The sequence below is a fragment of the Phoenix dactylifera genome, chromosome 3, assembly GCF_051530095.1.
Source record: "Phoenix dactylifera cultivar Ajwa chromosome 3, Ajwa_hap1_PhDact_Kaust_v1.1, whole genome shotgun sequence".
NCBI classification, from domain to species: Eukaryota; Viridiplantae; Streptophyta; class Magnoliopsida; order Arecales; family Arecaceae; genus Phoenix; species Phoenix dactylifera.
Genome location: NC_143192.1, coordinates 41,243,333 through 41,258,015, shown reverse-complemented (window position 1 = coordinate 41,258,015; position 14,683 = coordinate 41,243,333).

Genomic DNA, 14,683 nt, shown 5'->3' with positions numbered 1-14,683 from the left:
AACATTACCCTTTGGGTCGAGCTTAGTCTTAAAGACCCACTTACACCCAACTATCTTACAACCTTCGGGCAAATCAACGACATTCCAGACTTCATTCTGATCCATTGATTTCAACTCATCTTTCATGACATCAATCCATTTAGTAGAATCAACACTTTATATGGCTTGTTTAAAAGAAACTAGATCTTTTCTTATCCCTATATCAAAATCAAATTCTTGTAGATAAACCATATAATTATTTGGAATGGCAGATCTTCTTTCTCTTTGAGATCTCCTTAATGTCATCCCTTGTGATTCTTCTACAACTTGTTCCATGGTGATAACTTCTTCATGGAGTGTTTGATCATTAATTTGTTGTTCAATGTTATCAAACTGTGTGACAACTATAGGAACGACAATTTTCTTAGAAGTCATGGGTAAAGGGACTTGCATCCTAATTTTTTGAATTTTCACATTTCGTGGTTTATTACTCCCACTGGTTTCACCATTCTCAATGAATTTGACATTACCGGTCTCTATAATTCTCGTACTATGATTAGGACAGTAAATCCTATACCCTTTGGATTTTTCGAGATAACCTATAAAGTATCCACTAATTGTTCTAAAATCCATTTTTTTATATGGATTATAAATTCTGGCCTCCGCTAGGCAACCCCAAACATACAGGTGTCTTAAACTCGGTTTTCTTCCTGTCCATTACTCAAAAGGAGTTTTTGGAACTGTCTTATTAGGAACCCGATTTAATATGTATACAGCGGTCTTAAGGGCTTCCATCCATAACGATATGGGTAACGGAAAATTACTCAACATACTCCTAACCATATCCATAAGTGTACGATTACGCCTTTCAGCTACTCCATTCTGCTGTGGCATTCCCGGCATAGTATATTGAGCACGTATGCCAAGCTTTTCTAAGAGTTTAGCAAATGGGCCAGGATGTTGTCATGTTTCATTATATCTACCATAATATTCACCATCCCTATTAGACCTGACAATTTTCACTTTTCTATCTAATTGTCTTTTAACCTCAGTAATGTATATCTCTAGGACATCCACTGCTTGAGATTTTTCATGCAATAAATAGACACAACCATAACGTGAAAAATCATCAATAAAGGTGATAAAATACTTTTTTTCACTAAATGATAGAGAGTCAAAAGGCCCACAAACGTCTGTATGGATAATTTCAAGAAGTTCTTCACTTTTTGTGACAACTTTCTTTGTATGTTTGGTTTGCTTTTTCTTAATGCAATCCACCCACATACCGAGATCAGCAAAGTCTAAGTTTGACAAAATTCCATCCTTTACTAATCTCTCTAACCTTTCTTTGGATATATGATCCAATCTTTTATGCCACAAGTTAGAAGATCTTTCATTTATCAGGTTTCGTTTAATTCCAATATTACGATGCAAGGTCATAAGAGTTTCAGCAAAATGATTATCAAGATTTATTTTATATAAGCCATCACGTAAGACACCAGAATTAAGAAAAACATTGTCTTTGAAAAGACGCAAACTACCATTCCCAACTTTAAAGAAATATCCTTCAACATCAAGTTTAGAAACAAAAATTAAATTTCTAGAAATAGAAGGAACATAAAGAGTCTGAAGCAAATCTAAATGACGGCCAGTGTTTAAAAACAAACGATAGGTTCCAACAGCTGTGACAGGAACTCTGACCCCATTTTCCAAAATGATAAAACTCTCATTTGGATCTTGCATCTGGGTTGTAAGAAATCTCTGCATCGTATTTGAAACATGAACATTAGAACCTGAGTCAAACCATCAAGTATTAGAAGGAACTTCAGTAAGGTTTGATTCAAAACATACATAAGCCAAAGGCTCACCTTTCTTTTCAAACCATTCCTTGTGTTTATGGCAGTCCTTCTGATAGTGTCCTAATTTCTTGCAAAAATGACATCTATCATTGTTTTGTTTCTTCTTATGAATCTCGGTCTCATGATGAGGCTCTTTACTCTTGGATGGTCCACTCTTCATGCCCTTTCTTGGTTTCTTCTATTTCTTCTTGGCTCCATGACTTACAAGGTTGACAGAATGATGTCCTTGTTGCTTAAGTCTTGTCTCCTCTTGAACAAAAATACTGGTCAATTCATTCACATTCCACTTATCTTTAATAGTGTTATAGTGAATTTGAAATGTTCCGAATTGAGGAGGCAAGGAGTTTAAAATAAATTGAACTAAAAAGGACTCAATCACATCCATCCCAAGAGCTTTCAGCTTAGCAGCTATATTTGTCATTTCAAGGATATGCTTATGCAATCCCACGAGTACCATCAAATTTCATGGTGGTAAGCTTAGCCATTAATGTCCCAGCCAGAGACTTATCAGCAGATCAGAAACGTTCTTCCCTAGTTTTCAATAATGCTTGAGCACTATCATATTCAGGAAGCATTGACTTGATGTTGTTCGCTATACTCATCTGCATAAACATAATGCTCAGTCTGTTCGATCTTTCAGACCTTTCTTCCGAGCTGCTAATATCAGTAATGTCAGCCGGTTTATCAGATCGGAGTGCTAAATCAAGATCCAGAACACCTAGGTGAAACTGGACTTGTTCATTCCACTCTGAGAAATTGGTTCCATTAAAGATCGTAACAGATGAAGCTTGCGAATGAAACGAAACAAGAATAGATACTGCAATAAGAAAATCGACAATAAGAAAATGCTTACAACATTAATCCTTTGAGTTAGCAATAATGACGAATAACATAAACAGTGTTACCATAATACACCTTTGGAGGCAGAGATATAGTGCTCGATACATGTTAGGGCTAATTTTTATTAGCTTAAGGCTCCATGTTTTGTTCTTCATTCATGATGTGATGTCATGAACTGCAGACGTAATACCTTTTTTCTCCTTAACCTGTAGTGGAGAATTTTCTGACCCCATTTTGCTTGATTATATCTGGATTATGCATATACCAAGTGGACCATAAAATTTTGGTCATAATATGGAAAAGAAACACATACTAACCTTTTGCTGACTTGATGATTTCTGATAATATCAAATGATCACGCGGGTAGGCAAGGATGAGTTTGGTACATGTTGGCTGATAACTTTAAGGAAAACAAAGTTGATAATTCGGGTGTTTGGTTTGATCCTCATGTGCGGACTGCACTGGCATTTGTTACACTCAGAGCTGATGGGGAATGCGAGTTCATGTTTTTTCAGAATCCCAATGTTGACATTCTTCTACAAGAATCTGAACTTGACATTGACCTCATTAAGAAGGCAAGGATCACCTGAAAGATTCGCTCTATGCCATCTAATTTTATATAGAATGAAATAGTTTTATGGACACTAACAGGTGAATGTTTCAACCAGGACCTGTTCTTTGAGCAACTGGATAGAACAGCTATTCAGTAGACTTGTTTGAAAATGCTTTCTTCTTGTTTTTGACACTTTTTATAGTGGGCTTCCATTTTTCACTATGGTTCAATTAGTCTGATTGAGGAGCAATACAAATCGACACATCTCGCAACATTAAAAGTAGCTGAGGAATCAGGTTGCATCCTGTCTATGATCCAAATCTGAGATTGCCACTATGGCCATCAGCTGATGCTGCTCGGCAGGGCTTCATGAGCATATGGAATCAGGCAGACATTGTCAAGGTATGCCCCTCCAAAGTATTACATTTGTTAATCTTTTCCGGGTCATTCTTTGAAGTGACATCTCGGTGTTGAAATGCAACTGTTATATATGGTTTCAGCTTAACAGGGATTACCTGTTGCTTTATTCAGGTGAGTGAGGAAGAAATTTCATTTTTGACTGGAGGAGATCCTTACGATGATGATGCTGTATATAAGAAACTTTTTCTATCCAAACCTTAAACTTCTTCTTGTTACCGAAGGACAAGAGGGGTGCAGATATTACACCAAGATAATTATTCAGATTTAGCTTCAATTCCATGTAAAGATATGAAGGTATCTATGTCTTCCCTCTTATCATGCAGCATGTCTTTTTATTGCATATTGTAATGTATCAGAGACATGCATATTGCTTGTAATATTTGTGATTTTTTTTTGTAATTATACGAAGGCATATGTGCCTTCCCTACTATCATGCAGCATGCTTTTTTACTGCACAATATAAACCAATAGAGACGTGCATACAGCTTGTAATATTTTGTTGATGAGAATCTTTTATAATCAATTATTCTATACTCTTATAGCAACGTTCTGTTGCTTAAAGAATTTGTTCAAAAACTACTTCCTGCTAAGTATGCTACCTTTTCTTTTTATTTAGCTCATCATAGATGATAAACTAATGCTTCTCTGACATATTTGATTTTTGTGCAGAAATTTAACAGCAAGGTCGAAGGCGTTAAAGCTAAATGTGATGACACTATGGGTCCTGGTGATGCTTTTGCAAGTGGAGCACGGACACTTTTGTGAGTGGAGTACTTAGCATCTTAGCTTCTAACCCTGATCTTTACCGGGTAAAAGAAATTGAATAACATGGTTTATTAATCTTGTTTGCCCATTCCTAATTGTATTTTTAATATATAAATTCTTAAGCTAATAACTAAATTAATAGATCTATTATGTTTGCTTTCATATTCTTCCCCTCTTACATATCCATCTCATCTTATCTATATGTTACTGATTGAAAATGTCATTCTGAAAGAACAGATAAGTTGCACTAATTTCAAAATTAAGAACATGGGCTTTTGGAAGTAATGCAACATAAACCAACAAATTTGATATATTGGTTGTGCATACATATTTTGCAATGTCCAGAATTAAATATAAACAAAGGTACTTACGAAAATGTATCCTTAGACCATGCACCTCTTGTGAGATTCTTTTAAAGTTGCTCACTGAATGAATTCTGCACAGGGCATTCTATCATTGGACTAGAGGTCTTTTATAGTTCGTATTCACATTGCTCATCCGTAATATGGAGGATCCACATCCTTCTTTGAAAACTTAAAACTGGTTTGGATTGACAAAAGAGGCAAACCAGCCAAGACATGACTATGGGAACTTGTGCTGATTTTCTCATGTTATTAGCAATGCTGATTTTCATCTCGAGGGAACTTGTGCAAATGGGTCCATTTTCCATATTATTTGCAAGATTGTAGCTGAGTTTCCAGGTTTTGCATGATTTGGAGCATCAATGATCCATATTGCTGACCCTATCATCTAACATTGAGCTCTAAATCTCTTCGAAAATCTAGATCTGCCTCTCATTCTTGGAGGCATTATATAAGACAGATTAAATGATATTTAAATGCCAAAGACATGTTTCACCTTACTAGCCCATAGTTCTGCCCCAAATTTGTCCATCAAGATTTCCTAAGGTTGACGCTCTCTATATTTTCACACAAGACTGCATGAACTTCCAGAATTCCAATATTGAGTGAAGAAATGAATCCAAAAGGAAAACTTAGGATGGATTCATATTCCAGATGCATTGGCATCTTTAGAAACATCTTAAGGACATTCCTTGTGATGTTAAGGTATGCAATATTTGGGAAGGTTTTCCTCCTGTTTTTTACCCAAAAAAAAGAAAAAGGAAAATAACACAACATGAGAAACTATTACCAATGAGAGTATAGTCTTTTAAGAAGAGGTATATTTGGCTATACTTAGATGGATCTCCACTCAAATCTGGTTAGATCTAGATCGGATGATGGGGGGGCCACATCGATGATCCGGATAGTTAGATGTGATCTGCTATCTCTAATCTGCTTATACACTAAATTTCATATGATTTGCAGACCTCTAGCCTATGCATTAAGTGGTCAACTAAACATGTGTTATTTCATATTATTTAAATTGTTCATTTTTTTGACCACTTGGTGCATAGGCTGGAGGTCCCTGAATCATATGTTTTTTGTTGTGTAAGCACTAGAGAGGTAGTAGATTATGTCCCACAGCTCGGATCATCGATGTGGGATCCTTGACATCCTATCTAAACCTGATCTGATTTGCATTTGAATATAGCCTAGTCTACCTCTTTTTAAGAAACTATCTTTGGTGATGAGGGTGACAATCGGTACAGTTGATAAAGTTTCGGGGGCTTGGTACCAAGGAACTGGGTTCGACTCCCTCCCTCACCCTGATTTTGGCTGGTATTTCCCCTGCTGTAATTCTCAGAAATTATTTCTTGCGGTAGTTTCCTTTCAGAATTTGGTTTTACGAAATTTCTGGTCTTTGGAGTACTCTCTCCAATTTCATTTATCGGTTTTCGCTGTTACTATAAATAAGATTGTTGCATAACTGGTAGCAAATAGGGCAAGCATGAAGCTTAGGATAGCACGGTGAGAGATTCTGGAAGTCTGATAGTTCTCCTGTTGATGGCCAGTGTTGCACCAAAATTTTGTAGAACTGCCGTAAGCTAGCATACTGATTAACCATCGACAACTGAGATATAAACTTTTAGATTAGTTGACCAGCGGCAATGTTTGTTTCAACTAATTAAACCTCAGATGAACTAGTTTTCCACAAATTTCACAAATCAAGTTGTAAACCCCGGACCAGATGGACCGGCATGGACCAAAGCCGACGGTCCATCTGGAAATTTTGGAAGGAAGGAGGTGGAGGGCGGCAACTGTTGAGGCGGTTATAACCGCCTAACAGCCGCGGTCCCCCACCCCTCTGAGGTTGATGGAGGGTTATAAAAACCCATGGAGTCCTGAGTACAGGACCCCATCGACTACACTCTCCCTACTCCTCATCTTCTTCCTTTTGTGCAAGGAGCCAGATAGCAGTGGCACCGGAGGAGGGGGGGACTGACAGCTCGTCGTCGCACTGCGCCACCGGAGCAGGCACAGCAGCTCGCCGGAAACACTTTACGGCTCCTCGGAGCTAGGTAAACTCCTAACTCCACTGACATGCTGTTAAGCTAGATCTAACCTAACTAGGAGCTGTTAACAGAGAAAGATGGGTAGGGAGATGATGTAGTAGAGGGGAAGATCTCATCATGGGCGACATTCATCCGGCACTGGATCGGTTGACCGGAAACCATTGACGGCCCATGCTGAAAAACCTTCCCCTCCACTCAACGATGGCTTTCCCTTCCCTTAAAACCCTAGATCTAAAAACCCTAAATGTATACCTACCTCTAATACACGGAAGAGCTCTCGGCTGGAGTAGATCCGGTTCCCATGGGTGGAACCGGTTTGATTTCTGGCCGAAGATGACGGGAGAAGAAGAGCCGAAGGGGGATCTCCCTATTTGCCCATAGCCGTCGCCGACTCGGGGCACCTGGGATGCCGTCAGGCCGATCACGGGCGTCGGCCGCGTGCTACGCGGGCACCACCGGCTTCGGCCGGTTCCTCTGCTTCTTGGGGGGGTGCCCGTGCCCTATCTCCTCCATCGGAGGTGGAGAAGGGGAGCGGCCAGCCGGGCCACGGCTGCTGCAGGTACCGCCGGTTGGCTGCAGCGTTGCCGGCTTCGGGCCGGCCTCATCTCGAGCATCCTTCCGAGCTCGCCCCTAGCTTCATGCGGGGGAGGAGAGGAGGAGGAGGAGATCGGGACGGAACGAAGAAGAAAGGAGAAGAAGGTTCGGGAAGGGAGGAGAAGAAAGAAAAGAAAAAGAAGAAAAGAAAAGAAAAGAAAAAAAAAAAGGAAAAGAAAAGAAGAAAGGAAAATAAAATAAAAATGGATGTGGGTCGAATTGGGCCTGATTCCGGCGGTGGGCTTCAAATGAACCGAGCTTTAAAGGCCCCAGGCTGGACTGGGCCTTGTCTGAGCCCAATATTCTTAAACCCAGAATTAATTGAGTCAGATCTGAACCAATATGTAATTGACCCAGATCTGAACCAGAAATGGAATCAAATCCGAACCAGAAAGTAGATTAGACCAGAACCAGAAATTGAATTGGGCCATGAGCCTGACCCAGAAATTGAACTAGGTTATGGACCCGAAAATGAAATTAAGTTCTAGGGGTGGGCTGCAAATGACTTTAAGATTATAAATAAATAGAAATTAAATGTGCAAGTGACATGTAATTTAATGATCTTGCTAGGTATTGGAGAATTGGTATTTGGAGAGCAAATTAAGGTAAGTAACCTGTCTTAATCTTATTATGGATCATGTATCATGTTTTATAAGATGAAAAAGTATTATTTATGCAATTAGAATTATGTATAAAAATTGTGGAAAAAGTACATGATATAATCTTATGTTTTATCAAATACTTGTGATTACTTGATTATGAAATTGTATATGATTATTTATGTTTTCACAAAATTAAGATCAAGCATGTGTTAGCAAATGATTACATGATTTTGGATACATAGCATGTGTTAGCAAATGATCACATTCTCACAATTCCACGTTGGGCGTGACCAGAACCATCGCCTCTCGGAATTCGACGGGCTGCTCTCCTCGATGCCTCCACCTAAAAGGCTCTAAAGGGCGAGTTCTCGATTATCTACTTTGATTGGGCTGTCCGAACCAATGCATTGCTCACACCGTGGCTTCCAAACAAAAAAAAAAAAACGGGGGGCCACGCCTCAAACAAGCCATAGTTTATTTTTTAGGGGAGTGGGACTAACAGGTCTTGCGAAGAAAAGGGTTTTTTAATAATAATGGATAGCCTTATCTCAAGTAAAGATGAAATAGATATTTTAGTTGATCGCTGGCCTCTTGCATGCATATTATAAAGTGAATGACTATGATTCCAAACAGAAACTATTGCAAGAAAAATTTATTCTAGTTCTGACTTTATAAAAATATATTATATTTATTTTTAATAAAGAGATCATTTTTAGCTATTTCTAGTCATTGCACCCCTATCTTGATGACTACAATATCTTATGCGTGTGTATTATAAAATAAAAATGTGTCTTCTTCTTTGATACAACGGTTACTTACACCAGTTGTCTGTGAGTGTACCCAATAAAATCAGAAAAAAAAGTACATGATGGAGAGAAGAAGAAACCAAATCCTAATTCTTCCAAAGAAACTTTTCCGAATGATAGTATAGGAGGCTTCTTTCATTACCATCTATTTTTTGAGCGTTCAACACTTTTGATCTGAGGGGTGAAGGCCTTAGTACCTCATTGTCTACCGGTTTGGTCGTCCAGAGTAAATAGATGGGAAAGGTGATGTCCATCCTTCTTCCCTTCCAGCCCAAAAGAAGAAGATTGGGCCCATAGCCCAATATCATCTACTATTGTCGTCATCATTAAAAATGATATTATGGTCATATTTATTATAGGACTAATTGCTGGGTAAACTTAGAAAGGAATCATAAGTTTCTTCCTAAATAAGATCTGAAATTTAATCAAATAGTCTCTCATTTTTTATTGTTTAACAATTTTATTGAATGATCATTGTCTATCTTTATCTTTTCTGGCCCTTTTAAGTTAGTTTTGAAAATGTTCATAAATAAAAAAAAAATCCCAATAAAAGTAAATTGAATATATTTGAAAAAATAATTAATTCATATGAAAGAAATAGAGGAGAGGACGACTTGGCTCATATTAAATTCATTTGAGGGAGAGGTGAATCACCATAATAAATCACATGAAAGAAAGATTGATACATGGTTATGATCTTAGTAAAATTAGAGGAAGATTCAGGACATCAATGATCCAGCTCATGATTTTTATTAGTACCTCAAAATTCTCGTTTTTTTCTTGAAGGATTTTCTCTCAGAGGAGTTTTACCATATAAGAAGATCTTTCTCCATCTCTCCTAATGGAATAAAATGAATGAAGGGCACAAACCAAAAAAAGAGCCCCAATTCAAAGCTACATAACCTGTGGACATGAAGGGGAGAGAGGTATCAATCAAGAGATTAGAGTTCGGTTGGGTTTGTGGTTCTTTCTTAATAAATATTTCTTTCTAGATCAGTAGTAATGGTATGGTCCAACTGGTATACGAGGTATTCCCTAGTTGACCTAATTTAAAAAGGAGGTCCAAATTAAACAATCAAGTTGATAACCAACCATCATCGAACTGAGAAGTAGGTCATTAGAGAATGCCGGGTCCGAAGGGCTCACTAACAAATTAGGCTAGGTCTTTGTCACGTTCCAAACTCATTATCTGGATCGATCATGTGTCACGGCCTTGCATATTCTCTGCGAAACCTAGGCGATAGGTTCGGAGCATGATAGTCTTATCCATTCACACGCCGTCATCTTAGGCTCAAACAATTCCTACCCTACTTCTCTTCCCCTTTCGGATAACAACAAGAAGAAAGGCATTGTCATGGTTTCATTGCATCTGCACCCCCAAATTTATGCTCGGATCCCTTTATACGTGTGCATATGCCAAAATGTAGTGGATCAGGCCATATAGCATCCTCCATCTGGAAAATAGAGGGGCCAAAGCCTTCATAGGTGTGGAGCCCTATGTCTCACAGCTCCACTGATCTGGCCTTGCAGGTGGAAGGCATGGAAATCTGGCCTCACATTTCCTACACCTTAATGGCTTTAAACTAGCTGTAGTGTTTATGGAGCTCAGTTTAAGTGGGGCGAGCATGAGCTCGTCCAACTTGACCTCCACTTACCACGAGCTGTTGGATCCTGTTTAGTTAAAACCTATATTGACAAGTCTATTAAATTTTAAAAAATTTGATTATCTTGAGGGCATTAAGGATATTCTGCAACGGTGAGGAGGGGGTGGTGACTTTTCACGGGTGTAACCACCCGTGGCGGTTGGTCTCTAGAGAGTTTATAAATAGCCTATGGCGATCCCTTCTCCAAACACATACAAAACTCCCTCTTCAGAAAGACCTCTGCCAATCTCTCTCCTCTTGCGCCAATCTTGAAGTGGGCGGTTCTCTTTTTGCACGGATCTTGAACTGCAGCATGCTATTATGGACTCTATGGCTCAAGGTATGATCTATGATTTCTATTTTTATTAAAGTATAATCCATCACGAGCCCCAATCATTTTGTGTCACATCTCATTCACGGGCGACTCTAAAACCAACTCCTACTCCTATTGCAGCTCGATCAAACGTCCGAAATGACCTTCAGCTAAGCTAAATCAATTTTGGAAGCCTAACTATAGCAACCAAACAAGCTTCAGTAGAAAAAATCTTTGTTCACTCTCTGATAATATATAGAACATCACGATTACCTACGAAATAAGATCAAGCACCATAATTTAGTTGATATGCCAAAAAAGAAGAAAAAAATATTAAATGAATAAAGAATATAAATTAATAAGGGAACATCAAAATGTGGAGCACTGCTCGGCCACACTATTCCACAGGGCACAAATGTGTGAAAAGGTGCAATCCATATGCTCCTATGAAATGTAGGACTTGAGTCCTACTCCACTACGAACATGCTAGTTGACAGAACTCCTATCACCTCGCAGCACAAGGCCACCTTTTTCTCGACTATTTGAGATACTGCTGTTGACTCCGACTTAGATATATATCACCTAAAAGAAAAACTGTCGTATCCTGCTCTCAGATCAAATCTGCTACTCTGGTTAAAAACTTTTCCTCACAGTATAAAACAAGTCATAACACAATATATATCCAGATCTTTATATACAACTAATTCTAGTCAAATTAGGACTATCGCAATGACTACCAACGCTCTTCCTTATTGCAAAGTCCATGTTAACGACTTCATGCGAGCAACTCCTCACCTGCTCCCGTTAGCATGGACATTCCTTTCATTCTCTCCTAGCATTTTCAGTATACCGATGAATCATTAACTCGAACTTTGCTATTTGAGATAAGAGTTAGAAGGGAGTGGATGGTATAATTGGCTCCTGGTTTCTCATTCAGAAGGCATGCAAGTTAGGTCGACTATAATGTAGAAGATTGAGTTTTTGTTTTAGAACTACCTGCCATGTCTGATGGCTTTTTCTGATTCGAAAATATCTCGACGACATGCTGTATAAATTACGTCCAAATCTAAAATTATATTGTATGCGGTAAATAGGCTAGCTTAAAGTGGGATGAGATTTGGCCTTGAATTGGCCTTCAGTCTCTCCCACTTGCTAGCTACGCGTGGCAAGGTGCACGACCAAATGGATAAAAAGAGGGTATTAAGCTACACTGGCCTTTACAAACTTTTATATTTTCATATTTATCTAGCATCGACTTATATATATATATAATAAGAAGCCTTGTATCATTACGTCTGTGACTGGTAAAAATAAGTCCATTGTATAAGTGGGCCTGATGAGGACACGTATCCTATTTGTTCTAATAGAGGGATACGTGCTACTAGCCAGATGCTACTATTAGAGATAATTAAACAAGTCATATAAAACAAAGGTTACATATTATGGCTGAAAACCTGACATAATGTCTTGCTAGTAAATGATTATGAATCCTTATAGACTTGGTTTTCGTTTAATTTGTAAATTTTGAATTCAAATATGTTTATTAGGTAACCCTAGAGTAGGACAAATTATCAGTCTCCTTATATAACAAGATTCCTTTTATATAAAATTTTTAATTAGACTTAAGCTAGTGCCGTGGTTACATGAAGAGACTAAGTGATTTCTTATTTTGGATTAGGTTGAATTAAAGTTGTCCCAGGAAACATAAACCGGACCGAGCTCTTTGACTAAAGTTAGCTTTGTCTTTATTTCAGATGCGTGACTCAGAATTAGTCTATGGCAGAAACCTAACTTTGTCCTTTCGATTAGATTTTGATGCGTATGTTTCTCAAATAAAAAATAAAATTGATGTGAACTTCACATAGTTATATTTGTCTTAGCGTATCTCCTTGTTGGAATCATAATAACTATACGGATAAGAAGAGGATGGGAATTCCCTGGCCTGCTCTACACGTCTGCAATTGTAGTTGGCATCAAAGAATATTGTCTATTCTAATTGTACCATAGGTTCCAACGATCAAAAGCATAGTTTGTTGTGCCAGTATCGGACACCGGACTGGTTGCCTAGCGGCATGGATCGATACGGATTCACGTCATGCCGGGCCTGTACCAACATAGTAGAAAAGGCGGAAGAGAGGACGAACGAGAGAGAAGAAAAGAGAGAAAGAAAGGGGGAGAGAGAGAGAGGAAGGCCGATGGAGGCCGGCAGAGTGCGGTTGGAGGTCGGCGCTCGGGCAGGAGATGAAAGCTGGGAACGGTTCTTCTGTTTCGTTCGAAACAAAAGTCCAGCCACTAAAAAAATTCGCAATATTTAAGTGAAGTTACCAGACCTGGCTGCAGCCTTCGCCTTTTGTCCGGGCGCCGGCCTCCGCCAGCCTTCGCTATCTTCTACCGGCCTTCCTCTCTCTCCTGCTCGCTCTCTTTTTTTTTCTTTTCTTCTATTTCTTTTTCTTCAACAATAGATTTCGTTTCTGTTACAAATTGGAATGGCTCGATACGATCAAAGCCGTCTGATTCGGAATGGTTTTGCCCACTCTGATTAATAGGATGGTACCAATCCCATGAGCAGGTTGTCTCGCCGATGGACGTCTTTTGATAAATAAGCTGCTCGTGGACTTCGGCTCGCAAACCAGGGGATGGGCCAACTGTAAGCATCAACTTTATAAAGGCGAATCTGGCAACAACAAGGTAGGTTGAGAGTTCTCCCTTTTCCTTTTTTTTATTTTCTTTTATAAAGAGGTGGTTGGTAAGAATGAGAATTTGGTATCTAGTTAAACTCCTTTATCTTAATTGCTAGTTGTGATTCATGCTTTTTTTTTCCCCTTAAAAAATGAATAGTTTAGAAAGTCTTCTATTTGAAAAAACATCAAGCCAAAGAAATCAGTCCTATGGATAATAAACTAAAAGAGGTGAGAGTGACATATGTTTATAAGGAATTCAAAATTAAAACAAAGGCTTGGTGACTTAAAAATCTAGCGAAGGATTGGATGTGCAGTATTTACAATGATATATGTGAGACCCAATAGTCCCACATCGGAAAGACTCGTTCCAGAGCCTGGGCATATGAGGCGGGTGTCTCTTAATTCTGCAGACGCGTTTTGGATGGAAAACAAAACCGGGGAGGGGTGAAGAACGCTTGCGTGAAGCCCCGAAACCGGACAATATTTGGTAGGGGAGCCCCGTGTTCCTCCCTCATGTGGCCCCCACATGAGGCACTGGGTGCCTCACGTGCTCTGCGCAGGCGGGGGCGTGACAATATATAGCTATATAATGCTATCGAAAATTACTAACAGCGTACTAATAGCTTGAGAACATATGCCAAAGAAATTAATTTATGTTTTACCAAAAAATAATCCATATATAATTCAATGCCCGTCTTTATGATGAACTTAGCTAAGACATGCCAAACTTTAGCTTGCATCATGACAACTCTCTCCTCAACCAATTTGTCGGATTGTATATTAGAATCTAGAATGTCACATTCAAACCTTATTCACCCTGTCCTTCCAAAAAGAAAAGAAGATGATGATGAAGCCCTTGCTAGAAAACAAACTCTAGGAAGCCTTGGATAATCAGTCAATGAACGGATGGTGATTGTGTTTCTAGAATCCCCCAATCTTGATTAGAGAAAATTATTGCTAATAAAATTTCATTCAATAGCATATCATGTGAGGGTGAAACATTGATATCATGGATAGTTTTGCATCTGATTTCTTATTATCATTTGTCGTTATATCTAATCCATAAATAATTAAGTATTGGGGGGGGGGGGGGCATACCAATATGCCTTCATTTTCTTTTTCTTTTTCTTTTTTCCCCAGTCTTGCTTAATAGTCTGACTTTCTTTGTGAAGGGGTATTTGCATCTTTAACATGTGTGGACATAGAGGGTTA